This window comes from Lontra canadensis, unplaced genomic scaffold (assembly GCF_010015895.1).
Source record: "Lontra canadensis isolate GAN:19392208 unplaced genomic scaffold, GSC_riverotter_1.0 scaffold106, whole genome shotgun sequence".
Classification (NCBI taxonomy): domain Eukaryota; kingdom Metazoa; phylum Chordata; class Mammalia; order Carnivora; family Mustelidae; genus Lontra; species Lontra canadensis.
This window is the reverse complement of record NW_022631100.1, coordinates 996,537-1,003,304: the sequence shown is the minus strand read 5'-3', so window position 1 is coordinate 1,003,304 and position 6,768 is coordinate 996,537. Positions and strand designations below refer to the sequence as shown.

Genomic DNA, 6,768 nt, shown 5'->3' with positions numbered 1-6,768 from the left:
TTTTTAAGACTATTTATTTGAGAGAGTGAGCACAAGAAGAGCAGGGTGCAGAGGGAGAGGGACAAGCAGACTCCCCACTGAGTGAGAAGCTGAGGGCTGGATCCCACGACACTGAGATCAGGACCTAAGCCGATATAAACAGTCAGACATATAACTGACTGAGCCACCCAGGCGCCCCTCAACGGCTAGTCTTGATTTAGCCTAGCACTGCTCCACACATCACAAAAATAAGCTAAGAACTTCGATTTCGCTCTTTTGTTATTAGTGACTGGCATCCATGGGCTCATTCAAGCAAGTTTTTATTTTTAATTGAGGCTATTATAATGCTTCAGGTTTGCCTACACGTTTAGTATTATTTGATAAAAAGCATGACTTCCAAATAAAAATAATTAACTGAAGAGATCCAGAGAATTAAAATGTTAAAATTTTTAAGTCTTGCCATTAGACCATTACTTCTATATGCCCCGTGCATACATTCTGAAAACATATTTTCTCATGATTAGAATTTTTCTTGTTAACACTCATAATTGTGTTTTACCGTTGACTATTCTTTATGATTATCATAATGCCAGACAAATGAACAGCATATATGAAACTGAGAATGAGGAAGGCTGCCCAAAGGGCCTGTTGTCTACCCTGCAGACTCCAGGGGCTATTAATTATTTAGCTACTTTTCAAAGTTAATAAATAGGAATGTCTTTTTGCCCTTTATTCCCCAGATGAATTTAACCAAATGAGGGAGAAGGTGTGTGTGCACAGAGCGAGCAATCTGAGGACACAGGGGTACAGGCAATGAAAAGGAGATTTGAAAAAAAAAACATATATACATATATATTTAATGTCAATTAAATATGCACAACACTGCTTTATGTGGCATATTTTTATTATGACTAAATTCTCGTGAATATTTTGATGGTTTTTGAGTGTACTTCAAAAAACATGAGCACTTAAAAAATATAACATCAATACAAAAAAAGACAGCAAGATTAAAATGACACTTGAAAAAAATACTTATAGTTAGAAAATGCAAACACCAAAGTATCAAAGGGAAAAAGTAGCCCCCTTCTCACCACTGTCCTACCCCCCAAAGCTTTATGCTTTTCTATCCTACCAGGAAAATAATGAATGCGTGTACATTGATTTATTTATGAAAAGGAATCCTCTCATGCAGTTTTGTGACATGCATTTTTTTACTTAATAACATATGTGTGTGTGTGTGTGTATATATATATATATATATTTTTTTTTTTTTTTTAAGATTTTATTTATTTGAGAGAGCAAGCACATGCGGGTGGGAGGGGCAGAGGGAGAAGCAGGCTCCCAGCTGAGCAGGGAGTCCGATGCAGGGCTCCATCCCAGGACCCTGGGATCATGACCTGAGCAGAAGGCAGACACCTAACGACTGAGTCACTCCAGCGGCCCCTTAATAATGCATCTTGATGCCGTTTCCAGATCAGCACAGGCCCCTGCTGCATTCTTTATGCTCTGACACCCAGTGCTTGAGGGAAGATATTTGCACACGAAGCTCAGCGTCCTATGTGGTGTTTCAGTGTGGCCGGCCACCAAAGGGAGAGCAGCAAGCACAAGCCTCTCCAGGCTATCCCAGGTGCATGGTTGGAAAAGGACCATCTAGTTCCCTTGGCTCACTTCGGTTCCTTCAGAAAATCTCCGGAGATACCACCTTGAAAAAAGGGCTGCTTGCAGCCAAGGAAGGCAGACACTGCTCTCTGTTCATGTCTGAGAGGAAGGGTTCCTGTGGCAAAACAGGAGTCCTATCCTTGCACTTAGATCTGCCTACTGTCACCCCCTCCACTGCCAGGCATATCCCGAAGGCTGGTAAGAAGGAACGGAAGGTTTGGAGACGGGGAGCAGGTGTGGGCACCAGAGACATGCGTGGGACTCCAGGTCGGTAGACTGCCAGGTTATTCTGCAGGTACTGGAAGCTCCCCGCTCACAAAGACCAACAGGAAGCATGGCATTCAGGGCTGCCGGCCCCGGGGTGCACAGGAACACAGTCCTGTGGCCGAGTCAAGGTTAAATAAATGACCATGGAGCCCATGGCTCAGAAATATGAACAATACAGCCATCTTACATTTAGCTGCCTCAAATCCTTTTGGAAATGATGGAGGGGTTAAACTCTATTTTGACATCTTTCGATGGAGCATTTTTCCAAATTATCTATTCTATTTGTTCTCTCCTTGGACCCCCACACCAACTCAGCAAGAAGGCCGGTGTCACCTTCTGCACCTACAGGATGGAATGCGTGCAGGGAAAAGACTCACCCAAGGTCAGCGGGCCAAGTGTTTGGACTCTGAGCACTGTGCTCTTTCCTGCATTCTCCCTGTCCAGCCCCACCTGCACCCCCAGTCCCCTGGCCAGCTAGCCAAGCTCAGAACCTTCAACAAAGAGCCACGAGAGAAGCTAGAGAGTGAAAACATGCCCTCCCCAGGAATACCTGAGATCATGAAAACTACCTTTTCCTAAACAAAACTTTAATGAATTGAGTAATATTGATGTTGCTAGTTACCAGGCTGAGAAACCAAACTCACACCGCAACACAATAGTCTTTACTAGTTTTACAGAAACCTTTGTGAAAGGGGAATTCGGCTGACTCAGTCAGTGGAGCCTGCAACTCTTGGTCGTGGGGTTGTGAGTTCAAGCCCCATGGTGAGTGTACAGACCATTTAAAAATTTTAAGAACTTGGGGCACCTGGATGGCTCAGTGGGTTAAAGCCTCTGCTTTCAGCTCAGGTCATGATCCCAGGGTCCTGGGATCAAGCCCCACATTGGGCTCCCTGCTCAGCAGGGAGCCTGCTTCCTCCTCTCTCTCTCTCTCTCTGCCTGCCTCTGCCTACTTGTGATCTGTCTGTCAAATAAATAAATAAAATCTTTAAAAAAAATTTTTTTTTAAGAACTTAAAAAAAAAAGACATTTCTGGAGCACCTGGCTGGCTCTGTTGGTTAAGTGTCTGCCTTCAGCTCAGGTCATGATCTCGGAGTCCTAGGATCGAGTCTTGGGTCTGGGCTCCTCAGCAAAAAGTCTGCTTCTCCCTCTCCTCCCACCTTCCACCAACCCCGGCCCCCTGCCCCACCATCATGTGCTCTCTCTCAAATAATTTTTTTAAAAAGAGACTTTTGTGAAAATGTGGTTTCACATTTTATTATAAACACACATACCACCTCAGCTTTTTTTTAATCTAGTAGTTCTTTAATTTTTCCAGTTAGACACTGCCTTGGACAGTACTAGTAATCTGCATTTCAGTATCTAACACTTATGTCTTGTCTTTTTGTCAGTCAGGGCTGTCCTACATGAGTATTTTTTAAACTTTTTTGAGAATGTCCTACAGAAGAAATATATTTCTGTGAAGCATGTATGTCATTGAAACAAAACTTTCACAAAATCATAATTACCTTTCCTATGTTTTACTTAGATATTTCCTATGCTTTTATACCTTTGGGGACAGAAATCAAGAGAGGCTCCTCTCTGCTGACTTGAAGAAAGGGTCTTAGTAAATTAGCAAAGATTACAACAGCCTTCAGGACTGAAGGCCTTCGTAAGCGATACTCACACTGAGGACCAAGAGGCTGGAAGTCAGGCAAGGCTCCCCTGGTGAGGCCCTAAAACAAACCGGATCTTGAAAGTTGAGCTGGAATCAGAAGGGTAGAGACTCAGAAGTTGAAATGAACCCAGCACATATGGGGGACACTCACAAGGGGTTCATAAAGGGAGTGGTAAGGGATAAAGTCAAAAAGAAAGCCTGAGCAATGTGTCCTTACTCTGTTCGGATCTCAGTTCCATCCTTCAGTCCTGGATGTTTCTGTTTTCAGAAATTCTCTTCGCTTTATTCTCTGGATCCACTTGTCCATTTTACCACTTTTCCTCCCACTCCTTATGGTTTCCCATCAAGTCACAGGGATTCAGGAGAAGTGGATGACTGACAGCTCATGTGTTGTGTAGATTATAAATCTGGTTTTGCTCAAGTACTGAGTATATTTTAATAACAACCAAAATATTTCACAGTTTGGATAGGAATGGATAACTTATCAGGCAGACTGAAACAACATGGTACTTGTCCTTTAAGAAGGAGCAGTTAAAACCTTGATGTGTATTATGGATTGACCTACAGAAAAATAATCAGGCAGAAATCAAGAGTAAGGGGAAGATTAATGGGTATTTCACTTTACACAAAGAAAACGTGGATGTTTCAATAAGTGAAGCTCAAATTTTCTCCTGAATCCCAGAATCCACACCATATTTATAAATCTTCAATCTAGTTATTACTTGATTTCAATGGGCTTGTTAGACTAGCCTGGGAAATGTGGTTTTTACTATTTTCTACAGAGAAAATATTTTCCAATGTATCAAACTCAATAAGCTTTTAAAATACAATCCATTTTTACATTGAAGCTATCCGTGCAGCAGTTTCTTTACAACTGTATATGTTTTTTTTTTGTAAAATTGAGTTAATGTATAAAATACTGTTTTATGCCAGGATAAAGATGTTAGTATTTCCTAAAATTTTAAAGGAAAAAAAAAAAAAAAAGGAAGGAAAGAAAGCAAGCCTGAGGTCAGTCTGCAGAGAGCAAGACAGACTGGATTTCATCCTGGAGGTAATAACGCTGTGACTGACGGTCTCTGATTGTGCAAAGTGCTATTCCATAATTGTGCATCTGCACGCGGACTTGAAGCTGGCTCTAAAAACACCCGGAGCTCAGTCACCAGGTTCTCCGGCTCTATTTCAGCAAGGAGAGAAACGTGTGCACACAGATGTCATAAACTCAGAATTCTAACAAGAGGAGTCTGGATCACACAAAAAAATAGAAAAGCTGGGACATACATATTAAGTTTAGACAGCAACTGAGCCATTTCTGTTTCTTTTCATCCTTTTATTTCTGTTAATGAAGTGTTGGCCTTATCTGCAGCAACCACTAAGTAATTATTTCCTTTACGAAAACTATACACTTTATTGAGAAGCGTGTCCTCAATACTGTTAGGAGCCTATCCAATAAATAACTTTCCAAAAATTAAATTTTGTATCAGCAGTAACACTTTTAATAATAAGGTTGTAAAGCACACAGACACACAGGGACCTCTGAAGGTGTCCAGCATCCAGTAATTCAGGCTCTGCTGGACACAATGACAGTGTCCTCTGATCCTCACCTAGCACTCGTTGGTCTCAGGAGAATAAAAACATCCAGCGTGAGTCATCTTGCAATTACACCGCCACCTGGAAGCATATTTAAGAGATGAGAACTACAAAGGTGTACGCTCCTGCATCAGACTTCCTCTCCTCTCTTCCAGTCTGAGGATCAATAGAGCTCAGGATTCTTTCACTAATTTCTCATAAGCATCATTTTTTTAAATCATTTTTCTAAATTTAAAAGGGACTGTCTCCTAAGGCCTTCCTAAAGTTACCCTGATTATTAACACTGCAAATTTCAGAACTAGAAGGTGCATCAGTTCAATTTACATTTTTTTTCCACACGGAAACTACTTCAAAGAAGATTTATTTTAATTTCAGAGAAAATGTTTGTACACAGGTGTGCATGCCACCAGCCACAGACGCATACCCCATCGTCTGGGGTAATGCAGACCCTTCACCCATGGGCAGGGTTCAGCCCAGTCTTTGTGGCTGCATTTCTGCATGCACACAAACGGGCACGTCACAGTGACAGGGAACCATCACGTTTCACCTACAACTGTCAAGCCGGGATCTCAAGCCGAGTCCAAACCCTACTAGGGATGCACGTTCGGTGGAGGTGGCTGGAAAGGAAAGGGGCTGCCCCTGGGCAGGTGCCCAAGACGTGGTGTCCGCGCCCATCCCGTTCTCGAGCAGTAGCCCACCTCCCCTGGCCGCGCGGCGCGGGCTCCCGTCTGCCCACCGCCCCAGACCTCGGGGGGGCGGGGGGGGCGGTGGGCGAGCGGCCCGGCCGCGACGGCAGGGCGCCGCTCAGAAATTCGGGTTTCTCCAAACTAAGACGAGGAGGCTGGTCACCCCGATTTTGGTCCAGGTGGCCGCTGGGTGAGCCGCCGGGGCTGCCCGCCCTGTGCCTCCATGGCCGGGTCTCGACGCCCCACCGCCCCCAACACTCCGGACCCGGCTCCGACCCCCTCGACCGCAACCGCGACCCCGACCTGGCGCGCTCGGACCCCGACCTCCGCAGACTCCGGCCTCCCTGAACCTCAGCCCCGACGACCCCGACTTCGGCCCGCGCCGACCCCCAGACTCCCGCCCCAACCCCGGCCACGAACCCCTCGACCCGACCTGGCCCGCGTCGGCCCCGAATCCCCACTCCCGGGCCCCGACGCCCTCGACCCCGGACCCCCCGGACTCCCGCCGCGACCCCGGCCCGGGCCAACCCGAGCCGGGCCTGAGGCGGCCGCACTTACTCCTGCCAAGGAGGCCGTCGGGGAGACCGGGGTCCGGGGTCTGGGTGTCAGGGTCAGGGCCGGGGCCGAAGTCGGGGTCGCAGGTCGGGGTTGGGGCCGCCCGGTGTTCGCCGCCCGCCGGGAGGCCCCGCCGCCGCGCGCACGTGCCGCCTGACAGGCCCCCCATAGGTTCCATACCTGCCACCGGAAGTGAGTGAGGAGGGCAGTATAGGCATTTCCTGTGACGCGAGCGCCTGGACTCCATTAGGCAGCAGCTGGGGGAAGAATCAACACACCAGGGAGCGGAGCGCAGCCACCGAGCGCCGAGGCGGCCGCTGCCTCCGCCGCCGCCCGCCGCCGCCGCCGCCAGCGCCGGGGCTCAGCCCCGCGGCGGGCCCC

General features: G+C 47.0%; 1 long non-coding RNA gene across 3 annotated transcripts; it reads right to left on the bottom strand.

Moving 5' to 3' along the window:
- Nucleotides 1-1,338: 1,338 nt before the first annotated feature.
- LOC116855775 lies at nucleotides 1,339-6,762 on the bottom strand. Of its 3 annotated transcripts, none has more exons than XR_004380435.1 (3): nucleotides 5,161-5,464; nucleotides 3,569-3,646; nucleotides 1,339-2,396 (listed from the first exon to the last, which is right to left on the bottom strand). It is a non-coding gene; the product is annotated as an uncharacterized LOC116855775 (long non-coding RNA). The 3 variants fall into 3 exon arrangements; XR_004380434.1 differs by lacking the exons at nucleotides 1,339-2,396; nucleotides 3,569-3,646 and adding exons at nucleotides 4,509-4,733; nucleotides 6,568-6,762 and having other exon boundaries at nucleotides 5,161-5,227; XR_004380433.1 differs by lacking the exons at nucleotides 1,339-2,396; nucleotides 3,569-3,646 and adding an exon at nucleotides 4,509-4,733.
- Nucleotides 6,763-6,768: the final 6 nt, after the last annotated feature.